The following is a 23,293-nucleotide window of genomic DNA, read 5'->3' on the forward strand; positions in this document are numbered from 1 at the left end:
GCGCGCGCGCCGGGTCTCTGCGATTTAAAGGGCCACTGCGCCGCTGATTGGCGCAGTGGTTCCAATTAGTGTGTTCACCTGTGCACTCCCTATTTATACTTCACTTCCCCTTCACTCCCTCGCCGGATCTTGTTGCCATTGTGCCAGTGAAAGCGTTTCCTTGTGTGTTCCTAGCCTGTGTTCCAGACCTCCTGCCGTTGCCCCCGACTACGATCCTTGCTGCCTGCCCCGACCTTCTGCTACGTCCGACCTTGCTTCTGTCTACTCCCTTGTACCGCGCCTATCTTCAGCAGTCAAAGAGGTTGAGCCGTTGCTAGTGGATACGACCTGGTCACTACCGCCGCAGCAAGACCATCCCGCTTTGCGGCGGGCTCTGGTGAAAACCAGTAGTGACTTAGAACCGATCCACTAGCACGGTCCACGCCAATCCCTCTCTGGCACAGAGGATCCACTACCTGCCAGCCGGCATCGTGACAGTAGATCCGGCCATGGATCCCGCTGAAGTTCCTCTGCCAGTTGTCGCCGACCTCACCACGGTGGTCGCCCAGCAGTCACAACAGATAGCGCAACAAGGCCAACAGCTGTCTCAACTGACCGTGATGCTACAGCAGCTACTACCACAGCTTCAGCAATCATCTCCTCCGCCAGCTCCTGCACCTCCTCCGCAGCGAGTGGCCGCTTCTGGTCTACGACTATCCTTGCCGGATAAATTTGATGGGGACTCTAAATTCTGCCGTGGCTTTCTTTCCCAATGTTCCCTGCACTTGGAGATGATGTCGGACCAGTTTCCTACTGAAAGGTCTAAGGTGGCTTTCGTAGTCAGCCTTCTGTCTGGAAAAGCTCTGTCATGGGCCACACCGCTCTGGGACCGCAATGACCCCGTCACTGCCTCTATACACTCCTTCTTCTCGGAAATTCGAAGTGTCTTTGAGGAACCTGCCCGAGCCTCTTCTGCTGAGACTGCCCTGTTGAACCTGGTCCAGGGTAATTCTTCCGTTGGCGAGTACGCCGTACAATTCCGTACTCTTGCTTCAGAATTATCCTGGAATAATGAGGCCCTCTGCGCGACCTTTAAAAAAGGCCTATCCAGCAACATTAAAGATGTTCTGGCCGCACGAGAAATCCCTGCTAACCTACATGAACTCATCCATCTTGCCACTCGCATTGACATGCGTTTTTCCGAAAGGCGTCAGGAGCTCCGCCAGGATATGGACTTTGTTCGCACAAGGCGTTTTTTCTCCCCGGCTCCTCTCTCCTCTGGTCCCCTGCAATCCGTTCCTGTGCCTCCCGCCGTGGAGGCTATGCAGGTCGACCGGTCTCGCCTGACACCTCAAGAGAGGACACGACGCCGCATGGAGAATCTCTGCCTGTACTGTGCCAGTACCGAACACTTCCTGAAGGATTGTCCTATCCGTCCTCCCCGCCTGGAAAGACGTACGCTGACTCCGCACAAAGGTGAGACAGTCCTTGATGTCTACTCTGCTTCTCCACGTCTTACTGTGCCTGTGCGGATATCTGCCTCTGCCTTATCCTTCTCTACTATGGCCTTCTTGGATTCCGGATCTGCAGGAAATTTTATTTTGGCCTCTCTTGTCAACAGGTTCAACATCCCAGTGACCAGTCTCGCCAGACCCCTCTACATCAATTGTGTAAACAATGAAAGATTGGACTGTACCATACGTTTCCGCACGGAGCCCCTTCTAATGTGCATCGGACCTCATCACGAGAAGATTGAATTTTTGGTCCTCCCCAATTGCACTTCCGAAATCCTCCTTGGACTACCCTGGCTTCAACTCCATTCCCCAACCCTGGATTGGTCCACTGGGGAGATCAAGAGTTGGGGGCCCTCTTGTTTCAAGGACTGCCTAAAGCCGGTTCCCAGTACCCCTTGCCGTGACTCTGTGGTTCCCCCTGTAACCGGTCTCCCTAAGGCCTATATGGACTTTGCGGATGTTTTTTGCAAAAAACAAGCTGAGACTCTACCTCCTCACAGGCCTTATGATTGTCCTATTGACCTCCTCCCGGGCACTACTCCACCCCGGGGCAGAATCTATCCTCTGTCCGCCCCAGAGACTCTTGCTATGTCGGAGTACATCCAGGAAAATTTAAAAAAAGGCTTTATCCGTAAATCCTCCTCTCCTGCCGGAGCCGGATTTTTCTTTGTGTCCAAAAAAGATGGCTCTCTACGTCCTTGCATTGACTACCGCGGTCTTAATAAAATCACGGTAAAGAACCGCTACCCCCTACCCCTCATCTCTGAACTCTTTGATCGCCTCCAAGGTGCCCACATCTTTACTAAACTGGACTTAAGAGGTGCTTATAATCTCATCCGCATCAGAGAGGGGGATGAATGGAAAACGGCATTTAATACTAGAGATGGACACTTTGAGTATCTGGTCATGCCCTTTGGCCTGTGCAACGCCCCTGCCGTCTTCCAAGACTTTGTTAATGAAATTTTTCGTGATCTCTTATACTCCTGTGTTGTTGTATATCTGGACGATATCCTGATTTTTTCTGCCAATCTAGAAGAACACCGCCAGCATGTCCGTATGGTTCTTCAGAGACTTCGTGACAATCAACTTTATGCCAAGATAGAGAAATGTCTGTTTGAATGCCAATCTCTTCCTTTCCTAGGATACTTGGTCTCTGGCCAGGGACTACAAATGGATCCAGACAAACTCTCTGCCGTCTTAGATTGGCCACGCCCCTCCGGACTCCGTGCTATCCAACGTTTTTTGGGGTTCGCCAATTATTACAGGCAATTTATTCCACATTTTTCTACCGTTGTGGCCCCTATCGTGGCTTTAACCAAAAAAAATGCCAATCCCAAGTCTTGGCCTCCTCAAGCGGAAGACGCCTTTAAACGGCTCAAGTCTGCCTTTTCTTCGGCTCCCGTGCTCTCCAGACCTGACCCTTCTAAACCCTTCCTATTGGAGGTTGATGCCTCCTCTGTAGGAGCTGGAGCGGTCCTTCTACAAAAAAATTCTTCCGGGCATGCTGTTACTTGTGGTTTTTTTTCTAGGACCTTCTCTCCGGCGGAGAGAAACTACTCCATCGGGGATCGAGAGCTTCTAGCCATTAAATTAGCACTTGAGGAATGGAGGCATCTGCTGGAGGGATCAAGATTTCCAGTTATTATTTACACCGATCACAAGAACCTCTCCTATCTCCAGTCTGCCCAACGGCTGAATCCTCGCTAGGCCAGGTGGTCTCTGTTCTTTGCCCGATTTAATTTTGAAATTCACTTTCGGCCTGCCGATAAGAACATTAGGGCCGATGCTCTCTCTCGTTCCTCGGACGCCTCGGAAGTTGAACTCTCTCCGCAACACATCATTCCTCCTGACTGCCTGATTTCCACTTCTCCAGCCTCCATCAGGCAAACTCCTCCAGGAAAGACCTTCGTCTCTCCACGCCAACGCCTCGGAATCCTCAAATGGGGTCACTCCTCCCATCTCGCAGGTCATGTAGGCATCAAGAAATCTGTGCAACTCATCTCTCGCTTCTATTGGTGGCCGACTCTGGAGACGGATGTCGTGGACTTTGTGCGAGCCTGCACTGTCTGTGCCCGGGATAAGACTCCTCGCCAGAAGCCCGCTGGTTTTCTTCATCCTCTGCCTGTCCCCGAACAGCCTTGGTCTCTGATTGGTATGGATTTTATTACAGACCTACCCCCATCCCGTGGCAACACTGTTGTTTGGGTGGTCGTTGATCGATTCTCCAAGATGGCACATTTCATCCCTCTTCCTGGTCTTCCTTCAGCGCCTCAGTTGGCTAAACAATTTTTTGTACACATTTTTCGTCTTCACGGGTTGCCCACACAGATAGTCTCGGATAGAGGCGTCCAATTCGTGTCAAAATTCTGGAGGGCTCTCTGTAAACAACTCAAGATTAAATTAAACTTTTCTTCTGCATATCATCCTCAATCCAATGGACAAGTGGAAAGAATTAACCAGGTCTTGGGTGATTATTTACGACATTTTGTTTCCTCCCGCCAGGATGATTGGGCAGATCTTCTACCATGGGCCGAATTCTCGTATAACTTTAGAGTCTCTGAATCTTCCTCCAAATCCCCATTTTTCGTGGTGTACGGCCGTCACCCTCTTCCCCCCCTCCCTACTCCCTTGCCCTCTGGTTTGCCCGCTGTAGATGAAGTGACTCGTGATCTTTCCATCATATGGAAAGAGACCCAAGATTCTCTTTTACAGGCTTCATCTCGCATGAAAAAGTTTGCCGATAAGAAAAGAAGAGCTCCCCCCATTTTTGCTCCCGGAGACAAGGTATGGCTCTCCGCTAAATATGTCCGCTTTCGTGTCCCCAGTTACAAACTGGGTCCACGCTATCTTGGTCCTTTCAAAGTCTTGTGCCAAATTAATCCTGTCTCTTACAAACTTCTTCTTCCTCCTTCTCTCCGTATTCCTAATGCCTTTCATGTCTCTCTTCTTAAACCACTCATCATCAACCGTTTCTCTCCCAAGTTAGTTTCTCCCACTCCTGTCTCCGGTTCTTCTGACGTCTTCTCGGTGAAAGAGATACTGGCCTCCAAGACGATCAGAGGAAAAAAGTTCTTTTTGGTGGATTGGGAGGGCTGTGGACCTGAAGAGAGATCCTGGGAACCTGAGGACAACATCCTAGACAAAAGTCTGCTCCTCAGGTTCTCAGGCTCTAAGAAGAGGGGGAGACCCAAGGGGGGGTACTGTTACGCCGAGCGCTCCGGGTCCCCGCTCCTCCCCGGAGCGCTCGCTTCTCTCTCGCTACCGCAGCGCTCCGGGCAGCTCCACTGACCCGGTGCGCTGCGATACCGTCTCCAGCCGGGATGCGATTCGCGATGCGGGTAGCGCCCGCTCGCGATGCGCACCCCGGCTCCCGTACCTGACTCGCTCTCCGTCTGTCCTGTCCCGGCGCGCGCGGCCCCGCTCCCTAGGGCGCGCGCGCGCCGGGTCTCTGCGATTTAAAGGGCCACTGCGCCGCTGATTGGCGCAGTGGTTCCAATTAGTGTGTTCACCTGTTTACTCCCTATTTATACTTCACTTCCCCTTCACTCCCTCGCCGGATCTTGTTGCCATTGTGCCAGTGAAAGCGTTTCCTTGTGTGTTTCTAGCCTGTGTTCCAGACCTCCTGCCGTTGCCCCCGACTACGATCCTTGCTGCCTGCCCCGACCTTCTGCTACGTCCGACCTTGCTTCTGTCTACTCCCTTGTACCGCGCCTATCTTCAGCAGTCAGAGAGGTTGAGCCGTTGCTAGTGGATACGACCTGGTCACTACCGCCGCAGCAAGACCATCCCGCTTTGCGGCGGGCTCTGGTGAAAACCAGTAGTGACTTAGAACCGATCCACTAGCACGGTCCACGCCAATCCCTCTCTGGCACAGAGGATCCACTACCTGCCAGCCGGCATCGTGACACTGGGCCTCATTTAAACTTGTTTTAAGGACATTACATCAAAGTTGGATCAGCCTGTAAGTATTTCATACGATTAGTTCATTCATTCAGATCTAGGATGTGTTATCTTAGTGTTCCCTTTATTGTTTTGAGCAGTGTATATCATTCATGGGGAAAGAGGAAGCTAAAGGTGACTTATCTAAACCGGCTGACCTTCAGGAGTTTGACATGAGTAAGTAGTAACCCCTAGACCACCAAAAAAGACAATTGACCTTATTACTGCAGTAGATAATCAGAAATAATATATCATTGACTCACTGACCATCCTAGTTAATCCGGAAATACACTATTGACTCATTGACTGCCTTAGGCCGCTAGGTAATGTAAAATTGGCATCCTCACTGCCTTAGACCACCAGGGAATGTATAACTAATCCCTTCATTGTCCTACACCACCACTTTTCAAATTACAAGGAAATGTGCCTTAAATAGGGAGCGCAGAAGAAAGAAGTTAATGTAGCTACTTTTCTTGTTGCCCAGACCCAGACTATTTTCTTCCTTCTCAATACATTATTTAGAGCCTATTTTTACTTTCTTTACAATGGTGGTAAAATGGTGATAGCTTAGTGGTAATATTTTTTCAGTGCTTCATGGGAAATATATGCAAATGATGCTTCCCTCCAGAAGGGGGGGGGGGGGGGGGAAACGATCTCCTAATCAAATCAAAGTTCCATCCCCCCTATAGACCACTGCTTTAGGAGAAACTGGGAAAAAAAATGTAATTTTCCTTTGGAATGGTGTTAAAAATGTGGTGCAGTGAGGTGAAAATTATTGATAGCGTACCTTCAATGATGCTCCCAGTGTCAGGATGCGTGTTTATACTTCATGGTAACCGTGGAACCTCACACTTGGAGATGTTTGTGCCAAAGTTTCATGCATGTCTGTTTTGTGGCAAGTCTGGGACTTTGAAGTTGGTGAGTTTATTTATTGATCAGGGTACGGTGCCCTTCTGGGTATTCTCCCTGTCATCCCACCCAAGTTGGCTGATATGTTGCCGGCCTCACAGGTGCACCAAAATGCTGCCTGTAATAGTGATTAAGGCGCATTAATTTGGAGTTTATATACCTCCAAGTACAAGATTTGAACAACAAGAAAAAAATGTGGTTTCAAATGGCAAACCTGTGAGGCCGGCAACATATCAGCCTACTTGGGTGGGGCTCATAGCCTTCCTCCCTCCTCCCATTGTATGTGTGCCCAGCCACACTGGAGGCAACTGGGAGCAGGCAGTGAGTCGGACCTAATGCTGCTGTAATTGCCCACTGGCCCCTGGTATTGCCCATACGGTACAGGTAGGTTAGTGTTAGGTCCCGCACCACTTGAGAAACCTTGGCGTTGGTTTGCGGGCTCATGTATGTCCTTCATATAAGGATATACTGGCTAATGTCTCAATTAAATGAAAATTACAATTACAATTTTACTTACTGACATGCCAATTATGTTCCCAGAATGATGGCCCAGAGCATAGCCAAAGGTAAACACTATGCCCACCCAAAACCCTATGCTCTGAATCATCATAATGGGAATGTGACGTGTGGCCGTCCCTAACCTGTTGCCTCAAATGCGCACCCCGCTCAGGTGAAGAGAGAGTGCTGCGCATTTGAGGCAACATAAAAAAGACCCTGATGCTAGTGACTCAGTGACCCATGACCCATTTTTGGAAAAAAAATACCCCCAGAGGTCTTATCAGGTTTTTTTTTATTTTGGTTTTTTTATGAAAGAGTTTTTTTGTGCAATTTAGTGGTTTATAGGGATAACATTTGGAATGTACACTGGACTTGGTACATTGGGGTCAAATTATGGGAAATTAAAATGAAAAAGGAAAATTTTGTACCGCATGATACTCACTGAAGCAGTTTTTAATGCCCGGATGATCAGGACAAGTGTCACATTGAGTGGTGGTATCCTTCCGAATCCCCCTCCTGTTACACACTCTGCATTTTTTCTGGGATCGTCCCTTCTTTCCAGTGTGGGGGACCTCACCTGGAAAGTGTTGGCCTGGGACGATCCTGGCACCTATAACTCCAGTTTCTTGGGAAGTCTGGCCTGCTCTTTTCCGGTCGCCATAGATCAAGGACCTTAGGACTTCTTCTTGGAACTGGGGGAATGTCCCTGTGTTGCCAGCGTTCCGGTACAGTACAAAAGAGTTGTACATGGCAACCTGTACCAAGTAGACCTCAACTGTTTTGTACCATACCTTTTTTTTGCGCATGGCCATGTATGGTTTGAGAACTTGATCAGAGAGATCAACTCCCCCCATATACCGATTGTAGTCCAGAATACAATCGGGCTTGAGGACCGGTGTTGTGGTACCTCGCACAGGGACAGGTGAGCTGCCGTTACCATGAATTGTGCTAAGCATAAGGACATCCCTCTTATCCTTATACCTGACCAGCAACAGGTTTTCATGTATAATTGCACGGGACTCACCCTTGGGCATAGGTGTCTGGATCAAATTTAGAGGGAGGCCTCTCTGGTTCTTCCGCATGGTCCCACAAGTGGATGTGGATCTGGTGGCAAGGGATGTGAAATGAGGGATGTTGGTATAAAAGTTGTCCACATACACGTGGTAACCCTTATCCAGCAATGGGTGCACAAGGTCCCAAACGAGTTTTCCGCTAACACCCAGAGTGGGGGGACATTCTGGGGGTTCAATACGGGAATCTCGTCCCTCATATACTCTATACTTGTAAGGGTACCCGGAGGTACTCTCACAAAGTTTGTAGAGTTTCACGCCATACCGCGCCCACTTTGAGGGAATATACTGGCGGAAGATGAGTCTGCCCTTAAAACTGATGAGACTCATCTACAGAGAACTGTAGTTGGGGGGGGGGGAGTGTATATATGTGTGTCTGTGTGTGCTTGGTGCAAACTTTATATAACGGTGTGTTTATATATCGGTATCACACACCGTTATAACAAAAAAACGATGTGGCCCAAAAAAAGTGGCCAAATGCAGCACCCTAAAACCCTAATAAGACCCGGGTTACGCAGCAAGATTTGCGACCCTTGAGGACCTATTAGGTCTGATTTCAGCGGGCATCCTGGTCCCATCCCCACCCGGCGTGGCAGGGACCGGAATTCCCTTGGGCGTACAGGTACACCTCGTGTCCTTAAAGGAGCACTCCGGTGGAAAACAAATGTTTTCAAATCAACTGGTGCCAGAAAGTTAAACAGATTTGTAAAATTACTTCTAATAAAAAATCTTAATCCTTCCAGTAGTTATTAGCTGCTATATAAAACAGAAATTTGTGAATTTCTTTTCTGCCTGACAACAGTGCTCTCTGATGATACCTCTGTTCATGTCAGGAACTGTCCAGATTAGAAGCAAATCCCTATAGAAAACCTCTCCTGCTCTAGACAGTTCCTGACATGGACAGAGGTGTCAGCAGAGAGCACTGTTGTCCGGCCTGAAAAGAACTTCACAAATTTCTCTGTAGTAGTAGTTCCCCTTTAACCTCTTAAGGACGCAGGACGTACCTGTACGCCCTGCGCCCGGTCCCGGTATATAACGCGGGGTCACGCCATAACCCTGCGTCATACCTGGTCGGTCCCAGTGGCTAGTGAAAGCCGGGACCCTGGGCTAATAGTATGCGGCACCAATCGTTGTGCCACGTGCTATTAACCCTTTAGACGCGGCGTTCAAAGTTGATTGCCGCTTCTAAAATGAAAGTGCAAGCTTCCTGGCAGCTCAGTCGGGCTGATCGGGACCATTGCGGTGAAATTGCAATGTCCCTATCAGCTGGGACGCAGCAGGAGGGTCTCTTACCTGCCTCTGTCGTGTCAGATCGGCGATTGCTCCAAGCCTAAAATCCAGGCTTGAGCAATCGACCACCGATAACACTGATGTTTGCCATGTCAATGCACGGCAATGATCTGTGTATGAGATCAGTATGTGCAGTATAATAGCCACTGGGTGGGGGCTATAACACTGCAAAAAAAAAAAGGAAAAAAAGTTAATAAAGATCATTTAACCCCTTCTCTGATAAAAGTAAGAATCACTCCCCTTTTCCCATTTAAGTAGAAAAAAACTGTGTAAATAAAAATAAACATATGTGGTATCGCCATCTGCGGAAATGTCCAAACTATAAAAATAATCATTAACTAAAAGGCACGGTCAATGGCGTACGTGCAAAAAAATTCCAAAGTCCAAAATAGCGTATTTTTGGTCACTTTTTATATCATGAAAAAATGAATAAAATGCGTTCAAAACATCAATACAAAAATGGTACCGATAAAAACTTCAGATCAAAACCGAAAAAAAACCTGCGTCCTTAAGGGGTTAACTACCAGGACATCAGGGCGCACCCGTACACCCTATGTCCTTAAGGGGTTAAAGGGGTAATACGGCGGAAAACTTTTTTTTTTTTTTAAATTGACTGGTGCCAGAAAGTTAAACAAATTTGTAAATTACTTCTATTATGTAAAAATATTTATCCTTCCAGTGTTTATAAGCTGCTGTATGATCTGCAAGAAGTATTTTTCTTTTTGAAAAGCATACAGCAGCTGATAAATACTGGAAGGATTAAAGTTTTTAAACAGAAGTCATTTACAAATCTGTTTAACTTTCTGGCAACAGTTGATTAAAAAAAATTAAATAAAAAATAATAAACTGTTTTCCACACCGGAGTAACCCTTTAAGGTAAGTGTGAGGGCAGAGGCCTCTTCTTTCTGTTTTTACCCAACCCTATGCTTCGATGGTTTTTCTTCAAGTTTTGATGGCTTTTTTAGGTCAATCCTCGTATTCATAGATCCTCCGTGGGTGATGGGCTCCTGTATTATTCATGACAAATTTCAAAATAGGTATTAATAAACTTACAATCTTACCTTTTAATCTATCACCACCTCTCTCCTGGGTCCAATGCCACTGTTTATTTGGAATCACCCATGATGTCCTTAGTGACATTATGTCCTATGCCCACAGCCACCAGAAGCTGTCAGCCACCATGATGATTCATTTCTACTGATGTCACTTTGCGGCATTGCATGACCGCCATGGTTATGTGGCTTCACTATAGACATCATGTCATTGGGCAGGCTTCCAAACAAAGATCGGCAGGGGAACGGAGTAAGATTGGAAAGCTAATATTTGGCAAGGCAAGAACCAGTGATCTTAAACCTTGCAGGATTTACTACACAGGGCGGCAAGAACATAAATATGACATTCTAGTACATTCTAGTACTGAAACTGTGGCCCTCCAGATGTTGCAAAACGTCAACTCCCAGCATGCCCGGACAGCCAACGGCTGTCCGGGCATGCTGGGAGTTGAAGTTTTGCAACATCTGGAGGGCCACAGTTTCAGACCATTGTTCTAGTATATACATACTTCAGCAAAAGGCTCCGGAGCACAAGTATTCTAGTAGCCATAGAACAAAAAGTCACGTGTATGTACTTAAAGGGGTTCTCCACTGGGGGGAAAAAAATTCTAAATCAACTGGTGCCAAGAAGTTAAACAGATTTGTAAATTACTTCTATTTAAAAATCTTAATCCTTCCAGTACTTATCAGCTGTTATATGTTCCACAGGAAGTTCTTTTCTTTTTGAATTTCCTTTCTGCCTGACCACAGTGCTCTCTGCTGACACCTCTGTCCATCTCAGGAACTGTCCAGAGTAGAAGCAAATCCCCATAGCAAACCTCTCCTGCTCTGGATAGTTCCTGACATGGACAGAGGTGTCAGCAGAGAGCACTGTGGTCAGACAGAAAGAGGAAATTCAAAAAGAAAAGAACTTCCTGTCGATCATATAGCAGCTGATAAGTACTGGAAGGATTAAGATTTCTTAACAGAAGTAATTTACAAATCTGTTTAACTTTCTGGCCCCAGTTGATTTAAAAAAAAAAATTTTTTCCAGTGGAGAACCCCTTTAAGTAATATCATTATTCCAGACTATAGCATGTTATCATGTATATTTCATTAGTTTTCCCCCTTTTGTATGTTCTCTTATTTGGGGATGGGCACTACCTGCTATGATGTTTCCCATGCCCAAGAGCACTGCACCCTCCCCCCAAGACCACAAGACGATTCAGTGTCCGAAATGACTTTCTTTTGTTCTACCAGCCTCAGTTTTGGGAACAGTCATCGGCTCCTTCGTGAGGCATAAAACCTTCCCATCTCACCAACACAGGAGCAGCAGCAGAATGTTTATGAAATTAGAAATAAGTTTCGCACTGACACGAGTAAGCCATTTCTGAAATAGGTACAGTATTGTGTTTGGGCGTGGTTTTTCAGTGAGTACAGAGATTTTGAACTGTTATATACTTCAATAGCAAGGTATCAAGGAACTGAGATGTTTTATAAACTAAGAAACAGGTAACAAATAAAATATATCTATGTAGTCTGATCCTGCAGTCTTATCACTATACAGAATACCAATTCTGAATGCAAAATATCTCGAACCTTATAGCAGATGGGCTATAGCAGCAGAAGACCTACGTGCAGTGTCCATATTAGGACATACTCAGGCATCATCCTAAAATCTGTCCTCCCTCAAGCAAAACTCCCTCCTCCCTCAAACAAAACTCTATCCTTCCTCACACCTGGAAGTTGTAGTTTTGCAACAGCTGGAGGCGCCCTGGTTGGGAAACACGCAACTAAGCATTTACGCTCCCGTGTGTAGCCTCTCGCACACTCTGCAGACCTCTTGTAGGTTTGCCTTAGGGAGGACGGAGTTTTGCCTGAGGGAGGACGGAGTTTTGCCTGAGGGAGGACGGAGTTTTGCCTGAGGGAGGACAGAGTTTTGCCTGAGGGAGGACGGAGTTTTGCCTGAGGGAGGACGGAGTTTTGCCTGAGGGAGGACGGAGTTTTGCCTGAGGGAGGACGGAGTTTTGCCTGAGGGAGGATGGAGTTTTGCCTGAGGGAGGACGGAGTTTTTCCTGAGGGAGGACAGAGTTTTGCTTGAGGGAGGATGGAGTTTTTCCTGAGGGAGGATGGAGTTTTTCCTGAGGGAGGATGGAGTTTTTCCTGAGGGAGGATGGAGTTTTGCCTGAGGGATTAGGGAGGACAGAGTTTTGCATGATGGAGGAGAAAGTTTTGCCTAAGGGAGGACGCATATATATGCCTGAGACAGGAGGGAGTTTTGCCTGAGGGAGAAAGGAGGACGGGTTTTGCCTGAGGGAGGAAGTTTTGGATGAGGGAGAAAGGAGGACGGAGTTTTGCCTGAGAGAGGATGGAGTTAAGGATGATGCCTGAGGATGTCCTAATATGGACACCGTAACCACACCAGATGCCACTCCTCTCAGCTAAAAACAGGAAATTGAGGCTAGAATTCGCACAGGCACCAAGACTGGAAGACCATTACCTGGTCTGATTGGTCTTGATTCTACCTGTGATATTCCTATAACAGGGTCAGAATTCGGCATAACAAGGTGAAAACATAGGTTATATTAACTGTTAGCGTTGGTGTGTTGTAATAGTGTGGGGGATATTTTCTTAACACACTAAGTAACAACTGAGTATGGTATGAACATGACAGCCTGCCTGAGTATCTTTGCTGACTGTGTCCATCCCTGTATGACCACAGTGTCCCCTGTATCTTCTGATGATACTGCCAGCAGGAAAATGCACCATGTCACATGACATCATCTCATACAGGACAATGAGGTCACATGACATCATCTAATACAGGACAATGAGGTCACTTGACTCCAATGGCCTCCACAACCAGATCACCGCTGGAATGTGGTAGAACAGAAGATTCTCATCAAGGAAGTCCAGCCGACAAATCGGCAGCAACTGTGTGATGTCATCATGTCCATATGGAGGAACTGTGTGATGTCATCATGTCCATATGGGAGAACTGTATGATGTCATCCTGTTTATATGGAGGAACTGTGTGATGTCATCATGTTTATATGGAGGAACTGTGTGATGTCGTCATGTTTATATGGAGGAACTGTGTGATATCATAATGTCCGTATGGAAGAACTGTGTGATGTTATCATGTACGTACGGAAGAACTGTGTGATGTCATCATGTAAGTATGGAAGAACTGTGTGATGTCATCATGTCCGTATGGAAGAAATGTATGATGTCATCATGTCCATGTGGAGGAACTGTGTGTTTCATCATGTCCATATGGAGGAACTGTGTGATGTCATCATGTCCATATGGAGGAACTGTGTGATGTCATCACGTCTATATGGAGGAACTGTGTGATGTCATCATGTCCATATAGAGGAACTGTGTGATGTCATCACGTCTATATAGAGGAACTGTGTGATGTCATCACGTCTATATGGAGGAACTGTGTGATGTCTCACGTCCATATGGAGGAACTGTGTGATGTCATCATGTCTGTATGGACGATAATCTCAGAGGAATGTTTCCAGTACCTTGTAGAAAGTTTGCTTTCATTTGAAGAATGAAGGCAAAAGGGAATCCAACCTGGTACTGGCAAAGTGTACCTAAAAAAAAAAAAGTGGCCAGTGAGTGTATATACCATTATGTCTGCAGGATCAAAATACTCTGTGGGGGAGATTTATCTAAACCTGTCCAGAGGATAAGTTGACCAGTTGCCCATAGCAACCAATCAGATCGCTTCTTTCATTTTGAAAAGGACCTTTGTGAAATGAAAGAAGTGATCTGATAGGTTGCTATGGGCAACTGGGCAACTTATCCTCTACACAGGTTTTGATAAATTTCCCCCAGTGTGTTTGTGTAACCTGTTACCATGGGGACACATAGGCCTGCAAAGAAGATGTAGACAAAAACTAAATTTTAATCATGAATATATACAAAATTGCTTTACATAACAGTACAATAAATATAAAGGTCTCTCAGGTACTTCTAACAAGCCTTATCAACTTGGGCTTTAGAACCAACCCTAACAGGAGTAAAGCCTTTTTTCTTTATGTCAGAGGCATATCCATATCACTCCAGAAGCCATACTGCCACAATATATGTGTGCGTATAGTTTTTCAGTGAGTGCAGAGATTCGGAACTATTTTATATAGTGTAGTGGCCACATATCTAGAAACTAAGGTGCCTGATAACTTAAAGGGGTACCCCGGTGCTCCAGCATCCTGAACATTTCGTTCAGAACGCTCTGAGCCGAAGGCAGTGATCGTGACGTCACAGCCACGCCCCTCGTGCAATCACTCCAAGCACCCTCCATTCATGTCTATGGGAGGGGGGGTGTCAGCAGACACACCCCCTACCATCAACATGAATGGAGAGAGTGTGGTGTGACTGCACGAGGGGCGTGGCCGTGATGTCACGACCACTGCCACAGGAACCCTGTGTTTGTTTAGAACGTCAGGTGCTGCAGGAGATCACTGGGAGCCCCAGGAGCAGGACCCCCGCGATCAGACATCTTATCCCCTATTCTTTGGATAGGGGATAAGATGTCTAGCAGCAGGGTACCCCTTTAAGAAAGAGAAACAATATATATTGCAAAGTTTATTTTGTTTTAGGAAAACTGGTTTATACAGTAGGTACACTTTAACAATTTCATCACTCAACCTTTGGGTGAAAAACAAGGACCAAAGAGGCCCCCATGGGTAAAATGATGATTGAAAATGCATATTTTATTTTTCATTCCATACAACATTCTTCTAAAACCAAACTTCTCTGCACTGTTTCCACACAGTCCCGTTTCGGCATCATAAATACTTTCCGGCGATATCTGTGTTCTTTCTCTATGCAGAAATCCAAAGTGACAGGAGTATGTTCTCATTATACAATATACTGTACTTTACACTGATGCGTGAATGCTGCCATTTCTAACAGCTTTCAAAGGAGAGTCAAACACATATTACAATGGAATCCGTCCAAGACCAATAATGTGCCGTCCAGGTAGGCAGGAGGACTCGGTCTGCTCCGCCACATTCTATCACCCCTTTTTGGAATATGTATCTAGCACGACAGCTGCGGCTGGGCCAATGGCAGAGCTTCACTCACCCGCTATCTCAGGATTACCAGCAGGCTTGGTGGAATTTTAAAGGGTAACTCTCATTAAAACTAATTTTTGCCATTGACCTCCTTATGGTAAATACAAAATATTTGTAATATACTTTGTTTAAAAAAATTAAGTTTTCTATGTTTTATTTGTGCTTAAAAAAGCTCAAGAGCACATTTCCCCCCATCTCATACACAGACTTTGGACCAAGGTCCAAACACACAAAGTGCAGCCTGGAGTGCTGAGGGGGGTGTGTCCAGCCTCATCCAATCATAGCTCCTCTCACACTTAACTGCCATATGCTGTTGGTTGGACACCCCCCTCAGCACTCCAGGTTGCACTTTCTGTGTTTGGACCTTGGTCCTAAGTCTGTGTATAAGATGGGGGAAATGTGCTCTTGAGCTTTTTTAAGCACAAATAAATCATAGAAAACTTTTTTTAAACAAAGTAAATTAGAAATATTTTTTATTTACCATAAGGAGTGCAATAGCAAAAATTTGTTTTAATGAGAGTGCCCATTTAAAGAAAATCATTATTTCTTTATTTATTCTTGGTCCACCATGACAGCCACCAGAGAGATGGTCCCCTTGGACCTAATAGGAACAGGAACAGAGAGTTTAAAAGCCACTCCCCTCTCACACCTCCTCAGTGTTTTTCCTGTTCCAATTAGGTACAGGACAGAGGTCCGGGGTCTATTGGTGGACTCTGTAAATGTATTTTCTTTTTTGCGGTCCCCTCCTTGGGCTCCCTCATCCTTATCCCCCTGTGGTCGCGGAGAAGTGATCTTCCCTGCCTCCGGGTTGTGTGAGGTACTGTGCTCCAGAGGAGCTATATGTCCCCACACTAGGATACGCTAATTGTATCCACCGCCTGTGTGCCCCGTCCTCGCGCAGGCTGCTCGTACCTCCAGTGCTGGTGGGATTCCATGCAGGCTGTCTGCTGCTTATCCGGTGGAAGCTGCAGTCTCATGTGGACTCCCGGTCTCTTGCTGATGGCTCCTGTAGTGTGCAGCTTTGTTTGTGGTCCAGGGGAGGCTGTGCGCATTTCGGTAACAGTAAAAGAAGCTATGTCAGTGTTGGGTTCAATGACTTCCACTATTCCAGCTGTCCAATGGGCACAATTCTACTCGAGAATGCTGTAAGCTCAAACTCTAGTGGTTTGGGACGAAACTAATTCTCATTGGAGAAGAAATTTTAATTGTCCCCCAGGGTGTCAATGTCTCTGAATTGGTGGCTGAGGGAAACAAACCTGAAGAAGGGAGTACTTTGGTACCCAGATCAGATAATAATAACTACAGACACGAGCGCCTGGGGTTGGGGAATCACATAAATCAAGATTACTTTCAAAGTCAGTGGCCTCCTCATCTGAAAATATTTTCCTCACATTACAAGGAGTTAAGAGCAATATGGGAATCTCTACAGGTTGCCAAGCATCTGATAGTAAATTGAGACATAAAAGTGTATTCTACAGCAGTAGCATTCATCAAACATCAAGGAGGCTCAAAACAGTACAGAGTTCTGCAAGCGATCTCCTCAAGAATTTTTGTCTGGTCAGAAAAGAATGTAACTTCCATCACAGTAGTTTATCTAAAAGGCTCCTGCAATTCGGTGGCGGAGTACATTGGACCAAGTTGAGTGGTCTCTCAACCCACTGGTTTTTCAGTCTCTAATAAGTAAGTGGGGAGCTCCTTGCATAGACCAATTTGTGTCCCAGAAAAATGTGAAAGTGGGGAAGTTCTCTGGACCCAAGGGACAATCCGGAGGCGGTTGTTGCATTTGCCCAAACTCAGAACTTTCCTCTCGCCTATGCATTTCCTCCAATCCCTCTGATTGCAAGATCACTAGCAAAAGTCCGGGATAGCAATTTAACAGTAATATTTGTAGCTTCTTTTGGGCCAAAAAAGGTTGGTTCTGTCTTCTGAAGAGCTTTGCAATAGACGATCCCTATCCTCTTCCTTTAATAGACAATCTTCTTCTCCAGGGCCCAGTATGTCATCAGGACATTCAAAATTAACAGCTTACTGCCTGTCTCTGAGGAGTCCCTTTTAAAACAAAGGGATTTATCTGAAAAAGTGGTTGCTACTCTTCTAAGAAGCAGGAAAAATATACATCTAAAATTTGTATGAAGATCTGGAGGAAATTTGTAGAATGGGTCGCTCCTAAAGAATTGAATCTTTCCAAACCTGATATTCCCTGTATACTTGACATCTTGCAGGAAGGGTTTGAAAAAGGCCTCTTAAGGTCCAGGTGGCAGCTGTGGGTGCAGTGTTCGATCAGTAAATTGTGGATCATCGATGGATTAAACGTTTCTTTAGAGACATAGCCAGAATCAATAAAATTCCGGTCGGAACACCCTTGTGGAATCTTAATTGGGTTCTTTCAGGCCTAACAGTTTCTCCCTTTGAACCTTTGGATCAAATATCTCTTAGATTTTTGACACTCAAAACTGCTTTCTTAAAGGGGTATTCCAGGCAAAAACTTTTTTTTATATATCAACTGGCTCCGGAAAGTTAAACAGATTTGTAAATTACTTCTATTAGAAAATCTTAATCCTTCCAATAGTTATTAGCTTCTGAAGTTTTCTGTCTAACTGCTCAATGATGATGTCACGTCACAGGAGCTGTGCATGATGGGAGAATATCCCTTGCATGATGGGAGTATATCCCCATAGGAGTTGGACAGCTCCCGGGACGTGAGTCATCAGAAAGCAGTTAGACAGAAAACAGCAACTCAACTTCAGAAACTAATAACTATTGGAAGGATTAAGATTTTTAAATAGAAGTAATTTACAAATCTGTTTAACTTTCCGGAGCCAGTTGATATATAAAAAAAAGTTTTTGCCTGGAATACCCCTTTAATTGCAATTACAACTGCTCATAGAATTAGTGAAATCAAGGCTCTATCTATAAGAGAACCTTACATGACTATCTCAGATGACAGAGTGACTCTGAGGTTGGATGCTGCTTTCTTATCAAAAGTTGTTTTTAATTTCCACAGATCTCAAGAGATTGTACTTCCATCTTTTTGTGAAAATCCGAGGAATGATCAGGATTTTTTTTTTCATACATTAGATGTTAGAAGATGTCTTCTAAGATACTTGGAAGTAACTAACCCTTGGAGACAAGATAACAACTTACTTCTTCAGTTTCAGGGGCCTTACAAGGGCAAGAAGGCTTCTAAAAATTCAATCGCTAGGTGGCTCAAAACAGTCATCTTGGAAGTTTACACATCCAAAGGGGAACCAGTTCCAAAAGGATTGAAAACTCGTTCTACTAGGGCCATGTCTGCCTCATGGGCTGAAAAATCTGCTGCATTTATTGACCAAATCTGCAGAGCTGCCACCTGGTCTAGATCCCATAGCTTTTAAAGCATTATAGGCTTGACCTATCAGATAGCCAGGCCCTTTCTTTTGGAAGGAAAGTGTTGCATGCTATTGTCCCTCCCTAATTAAGTTTATTTGGTATTTCCCTGGTGGCTGTTATGGTGGACGAAGAATAAAGTCAGAATTATTCTTTACCTATAATTCGTTTTTGTTTTTTTAGTCCACCATGACAGCCCCTTCATACCCCCCCCCCCTTATTATTATTAGTATTGTTAATATTGATTTGTGTTTATTTATTCATCTTATCCTGTCCCTAAAGGGTAATTTGTAAAACACTGAGGAGGAGTGGGAGGGGAGGGGCTTTTAAACTCTCTGTTCCTGTTCCTATTAGGTCCAAGAGGACCATCTCTCTGGTGGCTGTCATGGTGGACTCAAAAAAACTGAATTATCGGTAAGCCATAATTCTGACTTTTGTGATCTCAATACCAATGCACCTTTTACAGGTTGTTTCATATTTGGACAACAGTTCAAAGAGACATGGATCGAAAAAGTAAAAAAATGTAAAACATTTACAGGTTAAAAGTTGGATTTAGAGTTAAATAAAATGTATGAGGTTCCTGTGTTAAATAAAATGCAGATGTAGAAACTGGGAACCTTTTGGTCTATTGGAAAGAAAAACAGTTCCGTTACCCATAAAAACCTTCTATGGTCAGCAGCATAACTTATAGTCCCCGAGCTCACACCTACTAAATGGCGTTCATTGTACGGCCCTCCTCTTAGGTCGCAGAAGGATCTTTAGGCACCAAAGACCGGTGGTGCTCCTACCTCAGCACCCTCAATAGCTTCACACCTTCCGAAGGTATACACTGCTGTTTTCTCTATACTTCTGTAAGGGGTATGCTTAGCCTTTTTTATTGGCCAATTGCAAAACAAAGCAAATGTACAATATAGCCTTGAGGGGGGAAAAATGCCATGCAGTCTTGTGTCTACAGCTGTTATGTAGACATGAGTCACCGTGGTAACAGACTACAACGTTTTCATCTGTGGTCTCAAACTGTGGCCCTCCAGGTTTTGCAAAACTTCAACTCCCAGGATGCCCGGACAGCCAACGACTATGACCAAGCAAGCACCGGCAAAATGAGACCATCACCCACGAGCTCTTCGGAGCTCTCTCCTTTTCCTCCCTTTCTTTGCTGTGTGCATTCCCCGTGGATTATGGAATAAAAATGCCTTCCTGTTCACCAACAACTGGGTTAGTGCTTTAATATATTCCACTACCTTTTTGTATTTTTTGCCATTTTGGTCCATATAAGAGCAGCCCCAAGACACCATCCATATCCCTTCATAGAGGTGTATCACCATATAAGCCTCCGGACATTTTTCACTTGTTCAGTGCTGTGCCGAGTCTGTACATTCCTGTGCTGTGAATATACATTGGGCCAACAATTATTAAAAAATGTATGGCCACCTTTAAACGATTGTTCATTCTATAGTTGCTCAACCTTTAACCTTCTTTTACATAATGTATATGGCTACTTTAAATGTCATGAATGTAAGCAGGTTAGTTCAGCATTAGAGTAACCATTGGAACTAATGCTCAAAATCCTTGACCAATGTTAGCAGAAGGAGTTGCAGGAACCCCATTCGAAGGAGTACTCTGGTGCTCCAGTGTGCTGATCATTTTATTCAGAATGCTCGGAGCCGGAGGCCGTGATCATGACATCACGGCCACGCCCCTTGTGCCGTCATGCCAGGCCCCTTCATTCATGTCTATGGGAGGAGGCGTGTCGGAGACACGCCTCCTCCCATAGACATGAATGAAGGGGACATGGTGTGATGTATTGAGATGTCACAACCATTGCCGCAAGAACCCGGCAGGAGATCGCGGGGGGGGGGGGGGGGAGGGGGGCCAGCAGCGGGACCCCCCGATCAGACATCTTCTCCCCTATCCTCTGGATAGGGGATAAGATGTCTAGCAGCGGGGTACCCCTTTAAAACACAAGCCTCATTTGCAAGCTATATAAAGTTGGGGACCTCTGTATTAAGTCCCCAATACATGGACTTTAGAAAATTTGGACACGTGATCTTCTCCTGTGCTTGACATCTCATTTATATTTATATTTGGAAGAAACCAATGACACCCGTAGATTTCAGAGCCACAATTAGTACTTTTTCGCTCCATCCCTTTTGGATGACATTTTGCATAATAGTTTTCAGTCCTAAAGGAGAGAGGCATTAAAGGGGTACTCTGGTGGAAAACTTTTTTTTTTTTTTTTAATCAACTGGTGCCAGAAAGTTAATCAGATTTGTAAATTACTTCTATTAAAAAAATCTTAATCCTTTCAGTACTTATTAGAGGCTGTATATTACAGAGGAAATTCTTTTATTTTTGGATTTCTTTTCTGTCACGACCACAGTGCTCGTGCTGACACCTCTGTCCATGTCAGGAACTGTCCAGAGCAAACATAAGCTGCTCTGGACAGTTCCTAAAATGGACAGAGATGTCAGCAGAGAGCACTGTGGTCGTGACAGAAAAGAAATCCAAAAAGATAAGAATTTCCTCTGTAGTATTCAGGAGCTACTAATAAGTACTGGAAGGATTAACATTATTTAATAGAAGTCATTTACGAATCTGTTTAACTTTCTGGAAGCAGTTGATTTAAAAAAAAAAAAAAAGTTTTCCACCGGAGTACCCCTTTAAGTGCATATTTTCAATGGCTAAAATGTTATTTTTCAGATAATGGTCGGTTCTCTGCAAAGATGTTTTTGTAAGTACAGAAGTTTTTAAGACAAAAACGTGAATGTTACCTCAGAATGCTGAGAATTTCCTGCCTTTAGTAGCCGGACATTTCTGGCCGCTGTACAAAGTAGTTGATGCATTATTTGGAAGCTGAAAATGCAGAGAACAGGAAACCTTGAAAAGCCACTAAAGTATTTTTTTCTTCAAACACAAGTTACTAATGTTACTAACAAGGTTAATTCATTAATTAATGTAATATATGACAAGGTAACAGCTTATTACAAATCATGCAGCAAAAATATTGGAAGAGAAGTTTGGAAAAGAGTTGCAAAAATTCCAGTAAATGTGTCCTGAATGTGTATCCAGTTAAAGGGGCTATCTGAATGTAGACTAGACAAGAATAGGGCAGACCCTATTTCTTAAAGGGGTACCCCAGTGGAACAAAAATGTTCATATCAACAGGCTCCAGAAAGTTAAACAGATTTGTAAATGACTTCTATTTAAAAAAAATCTTAATCCTTCCAGTACTTATCAGCTGCTGTATACTACAGAGGAAGTTGTGTAGTTCTTTTCTGTCTGACCACAGTGCTCTCTGCTGACACCTCTGTCTGTGTCAGGAACTGTCCAGAGTAGGAGCAAATCCCCATAGCAAACCTTTCTGTGTCAGGAACTGCCCAGAGCAGGAAAGGTTTGCTATGGGGATTTGCTCCTACTCTGGACAGTTCCTGACACAGACAGAGGTGTCAGCAGAGAGCACTGTGGTCAGACAGAAAAGAACTACTCAACTTCCCCTGGCGCATACAGCAGCTGATAAGTACTGTAAGGATTAAGATTTTTTAATAGAAGTAATTCACAAATCTGGCACCAGTTGATTTGAAAAATACAAAATAGTTTTCCCCTGGAGTACCCCTTTAAAGAGTAGCTGTCATTAGGAAAAACTTTTGACATGTCTTGGCCACATTCCAAATTCCATTTTAATTGGGGGTGGGTGGTGGTTTCTTAGTGTTCCTCTGCCAGCCCCCTCCCCCTGCTTGTGTCAATTGATTGAGACACTCTCATAGACTCTTACATGGCGAGTCTGTCTCGATCACATGACACGGAGCTGGGCGAAAACTTCTCCCGGCTTTTTCTCCTGATCAGCGGAGATCTAAATACTTTTTGTACATGTTGCTAGTAAAGCACACCCAGTTCATCTACAACCTGGAGTGGTCCGGGATATGGTATGAAAGGCTCTACTGCCAAACCTGCCATTCATTTCCTAGATTTCCGGGCTGGATATCTGAAGGACCTTCAGTGCTTAAAGGGGTACTCCACTTCCCCAGCATCCAGAACAATTTGTTCTGAACGCTGGGTGCGGGCTGCGAGGGTCGTGACATCACGGCCACACCCCTAGTGACGTCACACCATGCCCCCTCAATGCAAGTCTATGGGATGGGGCGTGGTGGCTGCCATGCTCCCTCCCATAGACTTGCATTGAGGGGGCATGGCGTGACATCACGAGGGGCGTGGCTGTGACGTCACGACCCCTGTAGCCCGCACCCAGCGTTCGGAACATAATGTTTCAGATGCTGGGGCAGAGGAGTACCCTTTTACTGACCTCTTCCACTGGTTTATTCTAAGGATCGGTAGGGGTTCTGGCAGCTTGACCCCCACCAATCAGGAATTTATGGAATATGCCATCATGTTATATAGTGGAAACACCTCATTAATGTAAGGAAAGTGCTCAATTCCCCATACAACCCCAGACGTGTCAGAAAAGCCACAGTCTTCACCATATTCTATAGCCTATGAAGAAATATTGGCTATACATTTTTTACTTTACTTGTCATAGTCCTTATAAAAGTGAATTTCTGTATTTCTGTGCTAGTTATATATTCAGGCTTCAGAAAAGATATCTCTACCCT

General features: G+C 45.1%; 1 protein-coding gene across 4 annotated transcripts in view; it reads right to left on the reverse strand.

Moving 5' to 3' along the window:
- The window catches only part of SOCS5 (suppressor of cytokine signaling 5), a 232,217-nt gene that overhangs the window by 62,367 nt on the left and 146,557 nt on the right, over nt 1-23,293 (reverse strand). For 2 of the 4 annotated variants that reach the window (XR_008891641.1, XR_008891638.1), the window contains one exon: nt 21,458-21,539. The exons of 1 other annotated variant lie outside the window; for it this stretch is intronic. The gene's annotated coding sequence lies outside the window, so the exon portion shown is untranslated. Of the gene's footprint in view, nt 1-13,763; nt 13,836-21,457; nt 21,540-23,293 lie in introns of all 4 variants that reach the window. One more of the 4 variants, XR_008891639.1, reaches the window with a different exon arrangement.

The sequence above is a fragment of the Hyla sarda genome, chromosome 3, assembly GCF_029499605.1.
Source record: "Hyla sarda isolate aHylSar1 chromosome 3, aHylSar1.hap1, whole genome shotgun sequence".
Taxonomy (NCBI): Eukaryota; Metazoa; Chordata; class Amphibia; order Anura; family Hylidae; genus Hyla; species Hyla sarda.